The sequence below is a fragment of the Struthio camelus genome, chromosome 2, assembly GCF_040807025.1.
Source record: "Struthio camelus isolate bStrCam1 chromosome 2, bStrCam1.hap1, whole genome shotgun sequence".
NCBI classification, from domain to species: domain Eukaryota; kingdom Metazoa; phylum Chordata; class Aves; order Struthioniformes; family Struthionidae; genus Struthio; species Struthio camelus.
The window spans coordinates 92,601,343-92,622,192 of NC_090943.1; the positions used below are offsets into that span (position 1 = coordinate 92,601,343).

The 20,850-nt window shown below is 43.3% G+C and overlaps 1 protein-coding gene and 1 long non-coding RNA gene across 2 annotated transcripts in view; one reads left to right on the top strand and one right to left on the bottom strand.

The window, feature by feature from the left end:
* The window catches only part of BCL2 (BCL2 apoptosis regulator), a 97,461-nt gene that overhangs the window by 15,621 nt on the left and 60,990 nt on the right, over positions 1 to 20,850 (bottom strand). The gene's annotated exons all lie outside the window — the stretch shown is intronic.
* LOC138065959 (uncharacterized) lies at positions 10,530 to 13,671 on the top strand. Its single transcript, XR_011139001.1, has 3 exons — positions 10,530 to 10,681; positions 12,749 to 12,842; positions 13,550 to 13,671. It is a non-coding gene; the product is annotated as an uncharacterized lncRNA (long non-coding RNA).

Genomic DNA, 20,850 nt, shown 5'->3' on the forward strand with positions numbered 1-20,850 from the left:
AAGGGGATTCATGCGTGGTAGAAAGAGAGGGACTAGATCGTGTAGTAAGCACAGCCATCATCTACAGGGATGACCACAAATAACTTCTGTGTGCAGCCACCGTCTGTGGCTGCCTCTCTGCAGATGATGACCGGTGCCCATCATGATTCTCTCTGCATCAGAGTCCTGCTATTGCTGCCATCCTGCTGCTTCTTCTCCCCTAGATCATCCATCTCTGGTGTTTGTCACTCCTACCCCTGGGGGGGAAGGCACAAGAACTGTTTCTGTCAGCTTGGCATCCGTAGGGGCTTGGGCCACAGTGGTAACGCACAGCTGGCACTTTATGGCTGGAATCTAACATATAAGTGACACAATGCATCCAGGAGCTGCCTGCAGAACCTTCTATAATTAACTGTTGCTGCTATACGTTTAGACAAACCCAGGAAATGACGTGCAGAATTCTGCCTGATTTGCTATCTGATCTTATTCTATCTAGGTTCTTTACACCACACACATGCTGTGATGGCTGAGCATCCTGGTGCTGGGATGCAGTTCAGTTGACCCCTTTGCAAGACAGCAGACAGAGCTGCAGTCCCAACACTTTTGCTCTGCACAGCCAACTGTTTTGCTGTGAACAAACTGGTGAAGAAGCTTCTTCAAAAGCTCCCTGAACTTACCAGCTTCTCTCATCTTCCTTTCCCAGATAATGTAAGATTGGGAAACTTGCCAAGCATCATGCTAAACCAAAAGAGACATTCAAATTGCTGCAAGTATGAGAGCCAAGGGAGCCCAGTCTGCCAGAATGTTATTGTAGTATTCACAAGAAGCTCACGGCATTAAGACTTCATTTTGAACTTGATTCCTTTTGTGTCTGTCTGTCTAGGAGGTTCACCACTGGAGGCCAGAAAGTCATTGCTTCCTCAATATTAAATACAAGTGTCTCAGGCAACTATAAACCATTCTTAGCTTCAAATTTTTGAGTCAGTTTTATTTCTTTTCCTTTTAAGATCGGAGGCATTTGATTCTGCGCTGTCAATTGAAATAAAACTTTTGTTTTCAAGGGGATTTTAAATATGCCCTTTTCTGATGATCATACAATCAAACCAAGAACACTGAAACGGACCAGCAGTCAAAAAGGTGATGACAAGAAGCTGTATTATTTCTAGATGAGAAATACTAGATATAGGTTTGATTTATTGAGGACTAAACAAGGGAAGAGAAAAGTTCAGCACTTATCTATGTTCTATCAGTAAAGAAGCCATCCTCCCCCCCAGGAGGAACCTTTTATACTGATACCAAAGTGTATTCTGACTCATTAACTGAAATATGTTATGCTGGTGGAAGACAGTTATATCAGCAAGATTTTGTCTACATAAGGGTTTGCACCAGTATAATTTACATCACTAAAAAAGTCAGATGCCTAAGCAACACAAGTATGTAGCAGAGTGTAAACCAGCCATGAAAGATGGGGAAAGCTCTGCAGGCTAATGTTTCGGGTTGTGTGCTTAATTTTTACAAATTTGTGCTTTAAAAGTTCTTGCATGTCTGTAATGAGAGCAGTTAAAATAAAAACCAATCTAAAGCAACACAAGCACCAAGAAACTAAAAGAAAACCAAAACCCCTTCCTTTTTTTGGCTATTTATTCCCACAGCTTTGCACATTGCGTTGTTGGTGGGGGGGGAGGGGAAGAAACTGAACTGAGACTTGTGATCACAACACTAAGTTGATTTGCCTATTAGAAAACTTCAATTTAAATATTCCCCACAGAGCTTCTGGTATGTTTTCCTCATCTACTTCTTGAGCCTCTTTAATACTTTGACCTAAAGGAAGAAGACTTTGCACAAACAAGAGGATTAAAGGTTCAAATTAGTTAAAGATGAAATAAATCCATTGATTCATTAAAGGCCAGTGTCCTCAGTGTCACCAGTGATACTATCATGTTTTAAACAGTTAATAAGCTTGAAGTATAGAAGAAAGAAATTTTCAGCATAGGCTACAGATGGCACTTGGCTGGAAAAAAACATATTACTTCACATCCCTTTTGCCTGACATTTTCTATCCCATCCAAATGGGCATCCTATGTATTTAACAAAAACCATGGGGTGTGTAACGGGCCTGTTGTCACATCTGCCTAAGTCTGTGCATTTATTTAAGTCTAATTTTGTCATCTTTGTCCACTGTAAAACTGTGCCTCTTCACTTACACCGCTGCCTTATGTTTATTCTTTTTTCTTTTGCATTCTTTGTTCACATACTTGCTTTCCTTTTCTTCTGTCTTTCTGCAGCCACTTTTTGTATATGAATCTTTCTTTCTATGGCTGTAACACATTAACTCATTCATTATTTCTGTTTTTACTTTTCATTTTCATGCATCCCATGCTACCTTGTACCTTGTACCTTGTTTCTGCAAACCACGAATGCATACACAAGGTATGCCTTTTCTTGCTGGTACACTGCCTACTCCTGCCTATAGAGTTGAAGTTAGTGTGCACAAATATATGATTGTCACTGTGCCAGCTAATCATGCTTAAGCTGTCGTCCCAGCAGGTTTTAACTGCAGCTGGCTGCCACAACGCTGACTGTAACTTAGGTGAACGTAATTGCAAAGTCATTGTGGGCATTGTGCCAGTGGGACTCCTCAAGGTTGTGTTGTGATACAGTGGCAACTTGCAGTGAAGATGAGCCCTGCTTACTACCCTGTGAGACAGTGACACATTTTCTGTCTAGAATAAAACTAAGTTGAGATGGTATTTCTACAGCAGCGAACAGGGTTGGATAGGAGTGTTCCAGACAAGGCTTGGTACAAATACCAGTTGGACCTGGCTCACTATGAAGCCAGCATAAAACCGTGCTGGGAAGGTGGGCATATCAGGAATACCTACAGCTGCAGTTCAGCCCTGCTCAGTGAATCCTAAATACATGGATGATGCAGTGCGTCAGTATGTGTTATCGAGCAACTGATAGCAGCTGAGCCACACGAGAAGTCTTCTGAAGGCTTTCAGGCTTCCAGGAGGAGCAGCAGGTCATAAAGCTCTGTTTAATACTCTCCTCTGTTCGCCTGGCCAATTTTTAAGGATATATTTAGGAGAAAAAAAAAGATGCAATTGCTCCTTGCTGACTTTCTTAGATACTATATTTCTATGTCACAGTTTTTAAAGAAAATAAAATAGTATCACCTCAAAGAGATGAAATTTCTGATCCATGAACATAGGAGCTACTGAACTGAATTAGACTTGTGGTCTATCTAGATGTTAAGACTAATGAGTCAGCGACTATCAGTTTGTGATTAATACCTGAGTTAAGCCTAGTTTCTTCCTTTTGTGTGTCACTTTCCCAAGATGCTGTTGCCTAAGGTGCCAAGAAACCTCTCTTCTAACCTGTGTCCCTCCCGATCTATTTGGCCAAGTATAAGGAGTAGCCTACGTCCCTATCACTACCATTTTGTTAGCAGCTCTTTTGAGTTCAGCACTGCTTACTCAATTTCCTTTTCTTAGGCTGGATGTTAGCAACCAAGTCCTACTAATATCTTTACTTTCCAAAAGTTGTTAAAATTCTTTGGCATTTCTAGTTTAGCATTTATTTAATTGTCTTTGGACATTCAATTGCATGGCCCCTCCCACTTAATCTACATAGCATTTACACTGTCCTTCCATACAGCAATGTCTCCTCTGCTTCTATGGACCAGCCTTTCTTTCCTGAACAGTTTGCAGGTAGGTACAATGTTGTTCCACAGTGTTTCCGTATTGCCTGCTATTACTGAAATCATCCTCCATGGCAAAATATTCTGATTGCTTTTTGAAGCTTTTTACATTTGTCTGAATACTTACTGTTAAACTCCTTTATCGGATACCTTCTGGGTTTTACTGAATTCCCTTTTGTGCGTTTATCTTTTCTCTCCTATGATTGTAATCGGCATTATGTTCTCTGGATTCGCAAGATGCTGCCATATATGCAAATGTCTTTAATAGACACATCTGGCTGTTGTGTTCCCCAGATCCTTAAAATTTCTGGCTTATTCGCTAGCATCTACTTCGGTTTTGATCCTCTCTGTTTTCTAGGCTCTCCTTTCCCCAGGTTTCCTCCCTGTCTCCTAAACTACAACACCTTCTTGCAGAGGCTTGTCTGGCAGCGCTCAGAGCCGCGTCATTCTCACTGCTCCCTCAGCCTTAAGTAGGAAACTGGGAACAGCTGAGAGAAAGCTATTAGCTTTGTCTTGGATACCAGACTTTTCTATCTAGCCAAATCAAATTAATTCCCAGAAAGTCTCTCTTACTTACTGATATCAAAAGCTCATCCAGTGTCTTATGATTTCCATGGTTTTGGCTGAAATTAAAAAGTTTGCTGAGTCTGTGCTCCTCATGACTGCACTCCCTATGGCGCCAAGGGCGGGGGGGGTTGTCTCGCCTCTCTTGTCCTGCCCTGTGGAGCGACTGTCTTCGGTCGGGAAGAAGTACAGTTTTTGTCAGAAAAAAACAAAGCTCACCGAGGTGATCTGACCCTCAGATCAGTCTGTAGCTTGGCTTCTCTTCTATCAGGAGACCGACTTCTTTGAACAAAAAATTGGCCAAGTCATATCTAAGAGCTGCCCTTCCCCTCCCACATGACCTTTCAGCTTCTGAGCTCCGTCAGTTTCTCTTTGCCATTCATGGGATTTCAGCACATTTGAAAGCACGGATGCAGAAGCATTATGAGATCAAGGGTTCTTAACAGCAGGTAAAACATTTTAACCTGTTCTCTAGTCAAAAGAAGAGTTACTATCTTTTTATCTGTTCTCTCTTGGTTTCAATAAAAAGCTGAGTTTTTGGTTGGGCAAATAACTATCAGTACTGTATTGCCCAAGAGGTTTCTTTCTCATTCTCCCTGTAATGTATCCTATTTCCCTAAATCTTCAAAATATAAGCCTTTAGGGTAGATTCCTAAGCACATGAGTAGGCACTTAAATAAACAGACTGATTTTCACAAGTGGGACCTCTTTTTTTGGATGTCTAAAGATAGGTAGATGCCAGGCTTTGAGAGTCTTGGGCCAAGACCTTACAAAACTACAGTCTGAATGAGGCGAAAGGGAGGTAAATTCATTATCCCCTTTCTAAAATGCTGATGTTCCACTTTTAATAGTCACTGATAATTAGTTAGTTAAATTTGTGGGGATTTTAAAATCTTTTCTGAAAATTTTATTTGAATTTTCTGCACTATTTATTTGACATGGTTCAGAAAGGAGCAATGAGACTATACAAGAAAAGCAAAACTTTTGAGTAGGGAGAGAGAGGTCACAGGAACGATCCACGTTAGTAAGGAACCAAATAACTGAGCAAAAAGTACTGAGGGGCAGGGAGAGAGAACATAGATACAGAGACTCTGCGCTCACGGTCCTCGTGCAAGAAGGAGAAGGAGTTCAGTTATGTGGGGGAAGACAGGAAATTCGAAGCTGATAAGAGGAAGTACTTTTGCACAGGATCCACATTTAGACCATCAGATTCATTGCTACAGGATGCTGAGACAATGAATTTAGCAAGCTTCAAAGAAGAATTGAATTATTTCAATGGAAAACAAAAGCTGTAACAGTTAATCCAAAAATAATAATAATAATAATAACAACCACAGAAATTGGAAGCCTTCTGCTTGAAGGATTAAATCAATCTCTGACTTCTTGGGATTAGTATGAGGTCTTCATGGGGAGTAGGCAGGAGGGTTGGGGGAGAAGAGACTATCCTGCGTCAGCCTCCTGTGGCTTTTCTTCACCTTCATCTGAAGCAGGTGGTGCTGAGCGCTGGCACAGGCACAGTCTGGACAGGATGGACTGTGGTTTTGGTGAGGAAGGGCAATTTTTAGTAATTTTGTATTAGTTGAGCAGGGGATTTGTGCGTCCTTCAGGCATCTAAGAAAATTGTTTAAGCCTTTTAGTGTTCGTTTAACTGAAATGGCTTTTACTGAGACAAAAGCCTTGGAATCCTACACTAAGAAAGATTTGTACAGAAATTTAAAAAATAAGCAACATACAGTACCTTTAACTTAAAAAAAAAGTATGGTTTCTTTTTTATCTGAAAAACTAACTTTACCCTTTAGTATTCAAAAAAATCGGGAGAAGTTAAATGTTAGTCATAATAAACAATTAAAAAAAGAAGTATAAGAGAGATTTTAAAGAAGATTTTCATGGACAAGTTCTTTAATTTTCAAAGGAAACATTTTCATAAAATATCTACTGAAAACCAAAAAGTAAACAGAAGAACCTTTTGTTTTTGTCCATGTGCTTTGTCCAAATGGAAGAAATAGTAATTAAACATGTAATGACAGCAACATAAAAGAATGAGGGCGTATTAAAAAAAGATAGCCATGTTCCTTAGTTAATCAAAAGTAAGGCAAAAAAAAACCCCTGCTAACAATACCTAATCCAAATCTGTGCCAGAGTATGAAACACTACTGTTCACATATGGCTGCCTTTGCTCTTTTGTCTGAATAGAGCTGACTGTGATTTTTTTTTTTAATAGAATTCATTACAGTGGGGCGAGCAGGCTCCCAGATGCTGACCTGACAGATGTCCTTTGCCACTTGCAGAGCATCCCCGTGTCACGTGGGGCTGGCAGAGGCTGCCAGCAGTGGGAAGGCCACAACGCTAAGAACCCCCAGCAACGCGAGTCCCCTGAGCAGCCCACGCCCTGGGTGGTGGCACCAGCTGGTGGCACCGGGGCAGGTAGGGCTCCACCAAGCTCTTGGCCTCGTGCGGGTTTCCTCATGGAAAGCCACCCATGGGATCAGCGCCTGAGGCTGTCTCACTGCACCCACTGGTGCCACAACAAATACCAAAGCCATGTTGAAGTCTGCAAGGCTGAGTTCGTCTTGTGCTTGTCTCTCCCAGGAGGAGTCCTCACAGCTTATTTTTCAGCCTTCCTTGAATCTCTCTTTCATTTCCTCCCTTCTTTAATTATGCATCACTATATTATGTATTTTTAGAGATACGTACATTTTTAATGACATAAAGTGTTTTAAAACTGCATTCACGGAAGAGAAAACAGTGCACAGAATATGCGCCCGTAAGGTGCGCTGGGTAGTGTCTTTCTCACGATCGGCTGGGCCTCCCCAAATCCCCTCCCCACCCATTAAGCACTTTCACTCACCTCTCTTCAGACCACTAACCAACCACTGCCAGTCACCTCTTGCACCCCAGCCCACCGCTTTCGTTCTCAGTCACTGCAGCCCACTGCTGCAGCTCGGTCGGGGTGCGTCTCACCAAAGCCGTGCAGACGCCCACCCCTGCTTACTCACCTCGCGCGCTCGCTCACGCGGGCAGGGATATTAAACAGTCAGTCAGCTCGAGCTGCTGGTACTGTAGAAAACCCAGAAAATTCAGAAGAACAGAGGGCACCAGGTGGGAAAGTCCTTAGTCAGAAGATGTGGCAGGTATTCATCTCAGAGGGCTCGGGGAGTGCCTGAAATTCACCTGCGTCGAAGCACTTATTCAATAATGCCTACACCCAGAGGCTGGTCCTCTGAAGTGCACTATATATAATAATCACTGTATACAATAATAATGGAAGGGGAAAAAAACTCTTCTAGAAGGTGATTCAGAGAAGAAGAGGCTTAACACGGGTTTCCCAAGTTACCCTCTGGAGAAACCGCTCTCTCCCTCAATTGACTGTATAGGGAAACTCCTTGCCAACACACCCGAGTGCGAATGCCTCACTTAATCTCCGTATCTCGGTTCATCATCTGTTGATGTTGGTGATAAAACGTGTGGCTGGGGACATGTGGAGGAGTGTTCCTGGCAGGTGAGTGTTACAGCAGCTGCAGAGGCTTTCCCACACCAGGAATTACTAATTTCTTTGCCTGTGCCCAAGAGCTGGGAAGTCCCAAACAAAGAGGTTGTCCCTGCCTGGTCAGGCCAGTGACATATTCTCCTCTCTCCACCACGCTAGTGAAAAGGGTCATGGTATTTTCCTTTGCAGATTATGTATCACAGCAAATCATTTTTAGCTCAGTTTAGCTTAGCTGGTTCTATATCCCTGCACGAGGTTGCTGCAGTAAAATAAAAGCCTCCATTTGCATTTGTGTGTCTCCTCATATTCGACTGTGAAATAATGAGAAAACATTTCTCAGCTATTCTTCAACCTGAACATTGCTCATCTTTTCATTCAGCCTACTGCTGAATGAAATATCTTTTCAAGCTAGGGGAGGCATTATTTGGCAGAACAATAGATATCTATCAGCACAAACAATAGATATCTATCAACATCTGTCAAGCTGAAGAGTAACCGGGAAGGTACTATATTCTGATCTATTGTATTACATAAGTATTATGCAGAATCCAAACATATTTTTTTTCTGTAAATAAATCTAAAGGCTAAACATTGTATTACAAATATATATATAGGTCTGTATATTGCTAACAGAGTGAACTACTAAGTGAAAAATCAAGACCTGTGTAAAGGAATTAAGTTTAGTTCCCAGTTGCTGATCTCCCAGATAGTGACCGGCCTCTGAAATGGCCTGGTTCATTAGGACAGTCCCCCAACCAGTGGCTACAGATGCAATATATCTACCTTAGACGTTACGGAGGCTGGTTGCTGGAGTCTGCACTCTTCACAAGCGCCCGTTTCATCCACAGCTTTGAGGTCAGCGGAAGGCAGCGCCCTGTTTTCCTTTGACTTTGGTCAGGTCCTCAGCATGCCAAATTGAACCCTTCCCCGGTTTAGAGTGAAATCGCTCATCTCTGCCAAGGACTGCGGCGCCAAGCTTGTTTCGTTACCGGGAGCTTGAGGGCAGCGTTGGCGGAGAGAGCGAGCAGAGCGGGCTCACTGGTGCAGCTCTGGAAGAGCAGGGTCTGCAACCTGGGCTGAGGGCTTCGGTCACAACGGCCACGAAGCCAAAAAGCCCTGCAGAGGCCCCACTGCCGCTCCCTTACTCTTCCTCCAGCGTCCTATCTTTGCAAACATCACAGAGGCACCATGCATAATACGGGTTCATTTGAGCTTTCGGCTTGGGACCGTGACCTGACCCTAGACCACTAAAGAGCCGATCTCATCGCAGCTAGAAGTTGCCTGTGTGAGAGCTTACAATTCTCGCCTTTGACCGATAATTCTTAAAACCGCCTATTGTCAATTAAATCTCCCTATTGTGGCGCAAAGAATGATAGCAGCATTTTATGTGTCCACACATTCTCCAGACTGATAAAATGCTCCGTATATTTTAAGAATATAAGTGCGCTCAGTCCATTCACAACCCACAATAAGTGCACAATTCAATTAACTAATGCAATTCATATTTCATTAGGACAGAAGCTGTTTGTGACCTTAAACGGACAACAATTTGATGACAGCATTGCAGAATTTTAATTAGACAGGCAAATAACAAAGAAAAATGAAACAGAGGGAAAAAGAGCTGCCTGGCAGAATTGTTCCAAAGAACGTAAAACAAAAGATGCATTTGTTCTGCTCAGGCCTTCTCCTCCTTCCCCTTGCTAGGGCAGCGAACAAAACATTGTTGCCTTTCCGTGGCTCTGATTAACCATTCGCGGAGAAGGCTGTCTCAGCGTTTATGCTTCGCACCTGGTGGTACCGAAAGACCCGGGAAAGAAAAATCTAATGGCCCGGTTTACCCTTTGTTTGTGGGTATGTAAAAGCGAAGAGCAACTCCCCTAAGGAGAATCGTTTGCTATCAGTTTCTAAAATCTGTTCAAATCCCCAGAATATTGGGCTGAAATCGTTTGCGGAGGAAGGCGATAAGCCAGCAACAACAACGAAATACTGGATAATGCGATGAATAAAATGCAAAAGAACATATCAATACACAAACTACTGTAGTTAAAATAGAAACAGATTCCCACTTGAAAAATGGAGACACTGCTGCTTCCTTGCCAATATTAAGCTGCAATTGCTGTAATCTTTCCTTATCTGATACTTTTAAGAAAATGAGGAGAAAGTAATAAGGTTAGCTATTATGGTCCTGCGGTAATTTCATATTTAATCCAAAATGTTACCATCTCTGGTGACCCCTGTGCAAGAAAAATGGCTCTCTACAGTCTGTAATTCAGTTTCATTATTTGATTATATAATGCCAAAACTGTGCTGTGTATTACGGAAACATAAAAAGAAGAGATTCTTCTTTTTTTAAAAAAGTACTTTATAAAGAAACGACAGAAGAATGAAAATATCAGATCACAGTTTGTGGTCTGTAAAACACATTTCCTCTCCCCAATCCCCCTCCTAGACTATGACTTTTGTTTTTGAGATAAAATCAGTAAATACATGTTACACAAAGCTTGCCAGATTTGCCATTATAGCCAAGATGTTGTATAGGAAGCAAGAGGATATGTAGCAAGATGTGTCTATTTAATCAGGATATGCGTTGATCTGGGTCAGTAACAGCATGGTTGTTTGTCCCTGGCCAGTGGGTGGCAATGGCAGCAAATGGCTTACAGTAGACAAGGACTGATTTTGATAAACATGTCCAGATGGGTATGATTTAAACCAGTAAATATATTGCTTTGTATAAAGGGATATTTTAAAATTACTTTTAAACCATTGTTTACCGGAAGCTGCCCACATCTACCTGTCACTAAATGGTATGTATATACTCTTAAAATAATATTTAAACCAGGAATGTCCTCAGTAAAGAAAAGGGAAAATAGCTTCGTCTTCTCCAATCCTACTCCATCTGATGCATCTCTTCTTTATGACGTATTAGATCAAAGCTCTCTTTTCTGTAACGGGTAAGTCACAAATATTAAAATTATTTAATAGTGCCTTTTTCAAGCTTACCGTGAGCCGAAGCTAAGTTTACTGGAATAGATTAAGTTACTTTATTGACAGGATTGTCAAATAACTTTTTAATGCCATGCAAGCATCAAAAAGTACAGCTGCTAAATGAAAGAGATCATAAAAAGGGAGTTTCCAGAACTCACTGATATTAGCTACTCACCCATACATTCCCTTCCTCTCAAGTTTCAAGATGAGATTATTACAAAAAGGGCTGATTTGTCAAAAAAAGAAGAAAGAAAGAAAAAAGAAAAAAGAAAGAAAGAAACTATCTGAACAAATCTGCAAATAAACCAACTTGGGGAATTCCCACGCCTGTGTCTGACCCCCACGATCAAAATAAGGCATCCTCCGCCCGAGGAAAAGATTATTCTCCTTTTTAGCCCTCCTCTCATCCCCCCCCGTCTGGCCGGGCATCGCGGCGCTAGCGCCCCAGGAGCCCAGGGCGGCGGGCCGGGCCCGCGCCAGCCCTCCCGTGGGCTTTGCTCGCCTCCGGGCGCCCGGTGCCGCGGGGCCGGGGCCACGGGGGCCGCGCCAGCGCCCCTCGCGCCCGCACCGGCCCCCTTCTTTTGCTGCAATTCAGTTAATGAGCCCTTTCGTGCAGTCCGATTGCTCTGTACGGCTGCCTTTTTAACTTTTTTTTTTTTTTCCTGTTTTGATTTTTGGCTTAGCTCAGGGAGGACGGGGAGGAAATTCATCCCTCGGAAAACCGCCTCTCGGGCTGGCGGGGCCTTGCTCCAGTCACTTGCCTGGCCTTGGGCTGACAGCGCTAGAGACGCCACGCAACGGTGCTGGGCTGAGCTGGAGAGGAATTACTGCTGTAATCCTGGAGGGGCACAATAATACGAGGTGGCTCCGGTCTTTTTTTGCTTTCTGTATACAAATTTGACGCCGGATTTTTTTTTTCCCCCCTCTTTCTTACAGCGCTGCTAAAATAGAGTAACTGCAGTGCAATGTTGGGAGTTACTCTGAATTGCCTGTGATGCCACTGACAGCTCTTAGACAGAAGGAAACTGAGGTTAAAGGGCACAGAATAGTTCTCTTACTGCATTGTTCCTGGAGACTATTTCTGGCACACGGGAAGGCCTCACAAAATCGGGATCGCACCTATTTCAGTTAATTCCATGCGTGACGTGGCGACTCCAGAGGTGTGCGTCACGAGAACTGGGGGCAAATGTCACTCTCTGCTTTCGCTTAGAAACAGAAGTACGACACTGGAGGGGCTGACTCGAAATGCCCTATTACAAACAGTGGGGAAAACGGCCTGCAAACGATACACAAGAATATTAACAGGATTGGGTCCAAATATTGTATTCTAAAATGAGCGCTTTGATAATCATAACAATGTGGTTTGAAAAGCATCACTTTAAAAGGTCAGCTATACCACCCTCTGCCTGCACATTGAAAGCATAGCGGATATATTGAGTCATACATATTGTTCATTGTCATTTGCATTTGGTGAAATCCCTGCATTTTACCCAATTTAGTAAGCAAGCACCGCCTTGGGCTCCCTTGGCAATACTTAACTTCTAAGCACAGTTACTGTTTGTTGCTCTAAAACAACAGCTTAGCCCATCCTGCACCAGTAAATCACTCTTCGTTCCTTTGAAAAATTTCTGTTGTTTAAAGCGTGTGAGTCATTTTGCATTCATGGAAAGAGAGGGAGCGGCAGACAGAGGCTATGCGGGTACTTTGAGATTCACATCGTGGATCCTTGGGGGTGTGTGTGTGTGTGGGTGGGTGTGTGTGTGTATGTATGCGCCGATTCTGAACGAAACGGTCGTCTACATCGGCTTGCAGAGGACCACAAGAGCATGACAAGGTGTTAACCTAACTTAATATTTGTGTGGCTAAAGAACTCCTGTACCCTTTCTGCTTAAATCTACAAGCACCACTTAGCATCGTGCTACACGTCATGAAAAGGCCTCACCAAATTCAAGTAAACTTTGCACTCCAGCATTTTCTTAACTGGATTTGACTTCATATCCTTTTCCCTGTTTTTTGCATATTTCCACTAATAGGGACTGTTCGACTTTCCAATTATCATGTGAGCGATATTTCCAACCAGAATATGGCGGAAGCTGCCCTCACCCTTCCGGGGGCTACACCTGAAGAGTAAGCAAATTTTGTGGGTATTTAAGCCTTTTTTTATTTTCTATGAGCAATGTAAAAAATGACTCATTCGTGCTTCAGCTGGAATACATAGTTGGTAAACATCGACGGGGCACGATCGTATTTCTAGATTTGTAAATAACAACAGTCCTTACGGCACTGACTGTTCAGGGCTGTTGTTAAGTTTTCAGCATCAAAGGCTGGGAACACAGGTTAGCGCACGCAGCTGGTCGGGGGGAAACCAAGAGCCGTCCAGCAACAGGGAAGCAGGGGGGGACTCGGAGCAAAGGAACAGATGCACCTTCCTATCATAGTACCGGTATAGGCTTTGAAACCATTTTGAATGAAAAAAAAAGATCTCACACGAACGCACATACACCCAAAGCAACACAGCATCTGCTCCAAAGGCCAAGGAAGCACGTTCTGGCTTGAGCCCTGCGTGATGATCAGTTAAAATCAACCCCCCCCCCCCCATACACACATACACTATCTTAAAAGTAATTGGTTTGCTGCCCAAGTAAGAATTCAGACTGAATTGGGTACAAGCACATATACTTTGAAGAAACTGTGCAAGAGAAAAGTCAAAATGGACTTGTTTCTGTAAAAAAATAATAGTTTCATAGCACCCTGGAAATAATAACCTTGTTGCACAGACTAAATACTCTCCATCCAAGAAGATATGCAAGTCATGTTCCTTTCTCTTCATACAGACGGAAAGACTGATGCTCAGAGAATTGCATTTAGGTCCATAACCCAAGCTACGTGAGCAATTCTGAGGGCAAATTTGGAACTGAAACCTGCTGACTTGCTCCATCTCTCCATTAGCCACCAAAAGGAGTACACTGGAGTCCTACTGGGGCATAACGCTGAATACCATCTGTGGATTCTTCCTTTTTTTTCCTAGTTTGGTTGTTTTGTGGCTTCTCAAACATCTTGGCAAGGTGAGCTGTCCTGCCCCGCTCTCTGCTTCCCACAACTGTGTGCCTATCACTTCCTCGGTCCCCGCCGGAGCGGCTCTGCCACACTGGGCTGCACAAAGTCTGCCTGAGATCTTGCACATCCCTCTGGTGACGCCTGCTTGGAGTTACCCGTTGATGAGTAACAGTGTGCAAAACTCAATGACGTTCGTATTCGTAGTTGCCGGCTACTTAAAACGTTCACAGTGGCGAAACTTGCCCTACAGGAATGGGGACGGGGCAAACTTTTATTAGCCCCACGTGGACTTTATCTGTTTTAAATGTTGCGTTGTCATAGGGGAAGAAGTGCCATTGTTAGCAACATTAGAGGCAGTCAGCTGTGCTCAATCTAAAATTAAAAGGAGAAGAAAAAAGGGAAAGGAGAGGAGAGGAGAGGAGAGGAGAGGAGAGGAGAGGAGAGGAGAGGGGAGGAGAGGGGAAAGGGGAAAGGGGAAAGGGGAAAGGGGAAAGGGGAAAGGGGAAAGGGGAAAGGGGAGGAAAGGAAAGGAAAGGGGAGGAAAGGGGAGGGAAGGGAAGGAAAAAAAAAAGTCTGCCTGACATCTTGCACCATGGCAGGCTATGGTAACTTGCCCCAGAAACATTTTATTGAATGAAGCCCTTCAGTACAAAGAAATGCTTTAACTGCTTTGTGATGTAAAGCCTGCAAAAGGCACTACACGGCTTGGCCAAAGCTAGGCTGCTGCCACATGCCCCACAAGCAACATTCACCTATCAGTGTTTAGTCCAGAGCTGCATTTACAAGTAAATATTACCAAATCCTGCGCAGAAATGATGTATCCCTGACTGGAGTCTGGCCTGGCTGTGACGCGAGCCCAAGCCATGCCCCTGCCTCACATCCCACCACTGCCGTCACGAGTGGCAGTGCTCAGCTGGCACGCAGGCAGGCGCAGGCTGGGAGCGTGTGGTGCAAAGATGGCATTTACAATCAGCTGGTGTTGGAGTCCGTGTGCGCCGAACTTGCCCCCGGTCTGCACAGAGACTAACAGCTACGCAGGAGAGCCCTTCTCCCACCTCCCGCTGTGTCCCGTGCACCCCATATGTGGTGTGGGGATGGCCCAGAAACCGCAGGGCCGACCGCACGCACCAGGCCGGGGACACTACCCGTGGAGCGGCCCTGACCCTCACACAGTATAAGGTCCACTCCAGTCCAGCATAAGAGCTAGTGGAGCCAGATGTATTCTGCATGGAAAAAATACTACTACCTGAAATATCATCTTCATTACTAGGGGGACTTCACCTTTGAAGGTGTTCTTCACTGGGAGTAAAAAGGCTGGGGGCAAGAGAAGCAAGTCTGACTCTGGAAACTGAGAGTATCTTCACATTGATTTAAGATTTCCATTCATCACCATACATTTTCCAGTTTGCACTTCATTGACGCACGTGGTGATGAAAGAGTTGTAAGAGCTGATGTTTATTGTATTTGTAGACCAGGTGGCCCTACTGCCTGAATTACACTTTCTGCCTTCTATTCCTAACGCCGCCTTCACGAACAGAAAGGTTTGCGGATGTCAAACAACTAGCCTTTCACCCTCTTAGAAAAAATAAAAGAGAAGTCAGTCACGGTGTCACTCAGTTTTAAATAGCCCATTGATACTTTTCATACTGCAGAATCCATTCAGCTCCTGACAATCACAGCGTGAATGAAAAAGAGTCATTGCTGAGCAAACAGATAAGAGTTTGGAGGAACTGATCAATATATTTAGATAAGGTGTAACAAGAACACATAGCAACCTGTATCTTTGCTGGTGCCTGGTAGAGTAAAGATTACAGGAGAGGAAAATAAAAATCCCTCTATTAGATACTTCAGCCCGAATTCTTCTCTTTTACACTCTGGTTAATCAACGCCACAGCAGCGTTAGTCTAAGTTCAGGATAACTCAGCGGCATTTTAAGAACCTCAGACACAGAAATACAGTTGGAAAGTCCTAGGCCTCCTCAGCACATTAATCCTTTGAACTCAGACCAGCCACCTGCACCTTCATGTATACTGGTTTTACAGAGAAGATTTTGGAAGTTTAAAAATAATTTAAAGTGTGTTAGTTATGCTTGAAATGGCCAAATGAAGATTAGAAAAAAAGCAGCAAAAAACCCCAACAGCTTAACTGAACATGAGGTGACATTAAAGGGTATGTAAATATTTATATATAATTTTATAATAGTACACTATATACCACACTTTTTTTGCCCACACACTGATTCCAGTGCTCATTAAATGGAATTTCTTTAATTCTGAAAAAGATCTTTATAGGATTGAGAAGAGAAAAAACTAGGACAGCATCAAATATGAACTAGCTTTTGCGAGCAGAGCCAGTTACACGACCAAAGCTGTATTCAATTGCCTTTGCTGTTTTCTTTCAGAGAAGCAGCTGAGCAATTTTAAATAATGGACGAAAGGAGTCTGTTTATAGAACAAACTAGAAATGGGACTCTACCTGCATATGCAGAATACGCGGCCAGAGTCATCTTTGGCTTCACTTAAGTTTCAGCTTATTATGAAGCTAAAAAAGGTGTTTCATCTTTTTCTTCTCTCAACTATATATATGAACACATATGTGGGCACACTCAGGAGAAAACGAGCAAGCAGGTCTATATAAAATCCCCTCTATCTTTGGCTGAAAATTTTTTGCTGTGCCAAATTCAGAATACAGTGCACAAACAGAATCTAGAGAAGAGTACTTTGAGACCTGTTCAGTTTTCAGGGGATTTTTGTCTCATAAATAGACATGAAAAAATTAAGACCACGAATTTACCTGTGTGTGCTATAAGAATCTATTACAATTCTTTCTTTATACATGTTTGTAAGACAGTATGTTTAGCATAGGAAATTCTCAAAATACCTGTCATAAAAGAGCCGTTGTTAATCAAGTTTTACAGAAAATCTTAACAAATTGCTTATGGGGGGGAAAAAGCCCATCAACAGCACGTAGCTTCCACGTTGGTCCAAATATATTTTTAGTGAGCACACACTGTATTACCCAGCAGAAACCCCCACCCAACAGTCTGCATCTAAACCCTGAAGTCCAAGGTATGTTTATAGAGGTGTCTCTGTCTACTCAGTTTCCTTCAAAAATAATTTCTCCTCAGTTTACTTAGGTATTTTATTAGCTAATTTCCTAATAGCCTGGGCCAAACTTTCAGCTGCGGCTTTATCTTCAGTTTGCATCGACTGAGTCCAATAGGTTTCAAGTGTTGTTTTGACCTGAGACTTGTCAATCATCCATCTCTGAGGAAGGATTACCGACTGGCAGCTGAGGGCCTTAAGCAGGCAACACTAAACCCTTGAAACTACCACTGAAGAGCAAAGGTAGGCATGCAAACCCACAAGAAGAGTCATACACCTAGCTGTTGCTTTAGGCATGTCAGTCCCAAATTTAGGGACCCCCGTTTCAGTCACTGCCTACCACTGAAGTCCTAATTTTGTACCAGTAACATTTTCCTAGGACTCTAGGTGCTGACTGCTTATCTTGATTTGCTCTGGCTCAAGCTGGTATGCTCTCACACAGATCACCGTCAGGACCAGGCCTTGCAAAATGTCAGCTTTTATCATCTTAGTGCTACTATTCTTCCTTTGCACAGCTTATCAAAACTACTCAACGTGGGGCGAACCAAGGTCTATTCCCCCTTGCCTGCTGTCCTACAAGACTGCTCTCACTAGCTCTGTAGGCGGGTATATCTTTATAAGTGGGTCTCTCACCTATCAAAGCTTTTCCATTTTGTATTAAATATTTAAATTAGTCACTGGAAGAGGGTGAATCCCACATCTTTATGCCACATCTTATGCACTATCAGGCTACAGATCAGTCATGTCTAACACAGTTTTTGCAGGACAAATGAAACAGCCTCAGGAGGAGGCAGCAGAGATGGAGGCCACTGTATAACTCAGGGCAGTGGGAAGACAGCCGCTGTGGCATTCAGCACGTTCTTTTTGAAGACCAACCCAACGCACGTTGAGATCAGGCTTCCAGATTGCAGGACGCAATATTCACAGTAATTACAACCCTAACATTTGGACTCCATCAAAAAGCAGCAGCTCATGGCCAAGTGCAATTGTAAATACCACTTACATTTTAGCAAAGCCTAAGCCAGCACATAGATCCCTGCAGTCCAGCAAATGCTGAACTACAGCGCTGCTGATTTGTTTGCCAGAGCCAGGAATACTGCTATAACCATAAACTTAAATTGTAACCATGCACTTTACAATTTTTTTGCTGTGATTTGCTTTAAAGAATCCTGAAGTAATTAGACACAATAAAGATATGAATTGTCATGCCATCACCTAGGATAGCCATACTATCAACTGTCAGAGCATATACTAGTGTGCACAGTTGTTCCCTCCCCCCACCTCAGGTCAAAAAGGGAAACTATTTTCTAGCACGAAGCCCTGCAGATGACCAACAGCTGTGATAGGGGTGCTAGCTACAGCACACAGTTAGCAAAGACAGTGCTCTCAGCTTTAGAAGAACAATTCTCAGCGGGGTTGAGATTTCTGGGGCCATCCCAATGCTCTCTGAAACACTGGCTCGTCAGCAAGCAAAAGTACCATTGCGCGAGCACGACATCAGAGGCACAAAAGAGCAGAGTCCTTGTGGAGATGGCGAAGTCATCTGCTAGTCCCTCTGCTTCTGAGTCACCCGAAATCCTGAGAATACCCCAAACACCTGTTTCTCAGGACAAATACTTGAGAAGAGAAGAACAAGAGCCTGGGAGCATCCTTAACTGCATCTGCAGAGTCAAAGGAGCATTTTCTTATTCAGAAAACCTGAAAGCAGTTTGCCTTGCCTGGGTGCAGATCTGCCTCAGCAGCTCCTTGCTCCTGCCTGTGTTGTGGAGGAACCCTCAGTGAGGCTGCCCAAGCAGTCATGTGTTAATACTTATATATGAAAAAACACCATGCTAAAGTGTATTTAACCACGTATCCAAAACGCTCTACATTTGTTCAGCATGGATGGGTTCAGTGGTTCAGTTAGCAAAAGCTCAGGCTAGTCTGAACCTGTTAAGTATTCAATTAGGTCTGATCCATTGCATCTCTTTGCTTTATTTTCTGTGTAGCTGGATTTTGTTTTTTCCATGACACAAGCATTTCACTAGCCTTTTGGAAAAGGCATTTAGCTGAAAAGCACGAAGTAGTAGGAAATAGTTTGCTCTCAGTGTGCTTCGAAGGGAATAAAGTCAACATGATAGATTAGTACTGAGTAAGTGGAAGTTATTTTTCCCAAGATGTCACACTCGTGCCTCAGAAATGAGTGATCTAGAGCTTTGAATAAAGTACTAGCAAAAACACCAAAATATACATCATTTATAGCAAAATAAATGCCATAAAGAAAAGCTTTACAAGCTCACGCTGAGCCATACAAAGCCCAATAAACATTTGCTTGTCATAGTGCAAAGCAATGGTTATAGCATGCGGAGGAAATTATGTCTACACCGCAAAGAGTGTGTGTCTGGATTTAAAACTAGGTGAATGGATCAGATCTTCATCTGGTGTAAGTCAGAAAAGCTACAGAGATTTCAGTCAGGTTTTACATGATTATTCCTAATGAGCTCTTGTTCCATAAATTCTGCAGAGATGCCTGGTTTACAAGGCCACTGCTTTGAAAATTCATAATCTTCCTTTTAGGCTTCTCCATAAGGGATTCCTTAAACAGATTTGTTGTTTGATCCTCCACAGGAGGAAAAAAAGCCTGAATAACTCCTGTCTCATTTGGCTACGGCTGACAAATTGACATAGGCACTGAAATTAAAATTCTGCTCAATTCGATTTGGAAATGAAGGAGGAACCTGATCTGGGGAGGGAGGAAAGCCCACATGGCAGATTGCCTCTAGCAACTCACATAGGTCCTGTGAGCTGCTCTGACACAGACGAACGCCGACTCCCAAAGCAGAGATGATGAGGCAGTCTCCCTTGAGGGCTGTAGCTGCAGTTCATGAACGTGCAACTTCATTAGCAGCCTGTGACCCCATTAGGCAGGGCTCTTCATTTCTTGGCTTGGACAAAACTCTCCGCAGACTGTCACAGCTGTATGCCACCTACAGAGACTTCATTGCTGGGGCATGGGAGAAGGCTTTCAAAGCCACCTTGCGGAAAGGCTAAGTGATTCAGAGATCGCTCTTTGGACTTATGCAAAAGAAAGTGGTTTGGTTTTTCGCTTAATCTGATTGCTCTAACCTGTACAGATACCTACTCTCCAGTAGGCAAACTCTTCCTTCCAGATGAAGAGCTGTCACTGCGAAACTACATGTAGTCTAATAACGCTCCTCTTTAAATAATCAAGTTGGAAGTGTAAGAGTACTTATTTCTTCCATGTCTTCACATCCCTTTCTTTTTTTAGACAAAAAAACAAAAAAGAACCACTCATGAGCAGCGGATGACCTGATCCATGTAGATCAGTTATAGAGAAGTGTCTGTGCTCTTTACAAAGGACTTTTGATCTAGGCAGCCAACAAACAGTGATTTAAGAGGGGCTGGGGCTGAGCGGTGGTGATGGTAGGGGACTTTTGTGGCAGGCCTGAACTGTTTGCTAGTTAGGTCACACCACTGTAGATCTGAGCGTCACGCTCCCTCGGGAACGGGGTGTTTTGGAAGCCTGTGAGTGTGTTCAGCTAGCTGGGGGCCACCGCGGACACTCAGTGCTGTCTTTCAGTCCAGTCACAAAACAGAGGGGAGAGAACAAATGACTAAAACTAGCTCGGTGGGACGGCTGCAACGAACGCAGGGCAATAGGCACCGAGACCTGGAAGACAGCAGAGACTCAAACATGCAGTCATAAAAAAAGAGCTATGTGAGCAGTGTGGCAGGAAAGGTCACGCTGAATGTCACCTTTTTCACTATTCAAATCTGTTAGATCGCAGATGCTTTTGAGCAGCCTGTAAAGGCTTTAAGTTGATTTGTGCCATTAAGCCTTGCTGAAGCTTTGAGCTGAGTTTAGATTTGGGCTGGAGACATTAAGCAGCAGCAGTAGCATTCGGCAAAAGCTTGCAGTGATAACAAGATGTAGCGAACACCGTGCTAACAGTTTCAATAGTACACTCATGCTT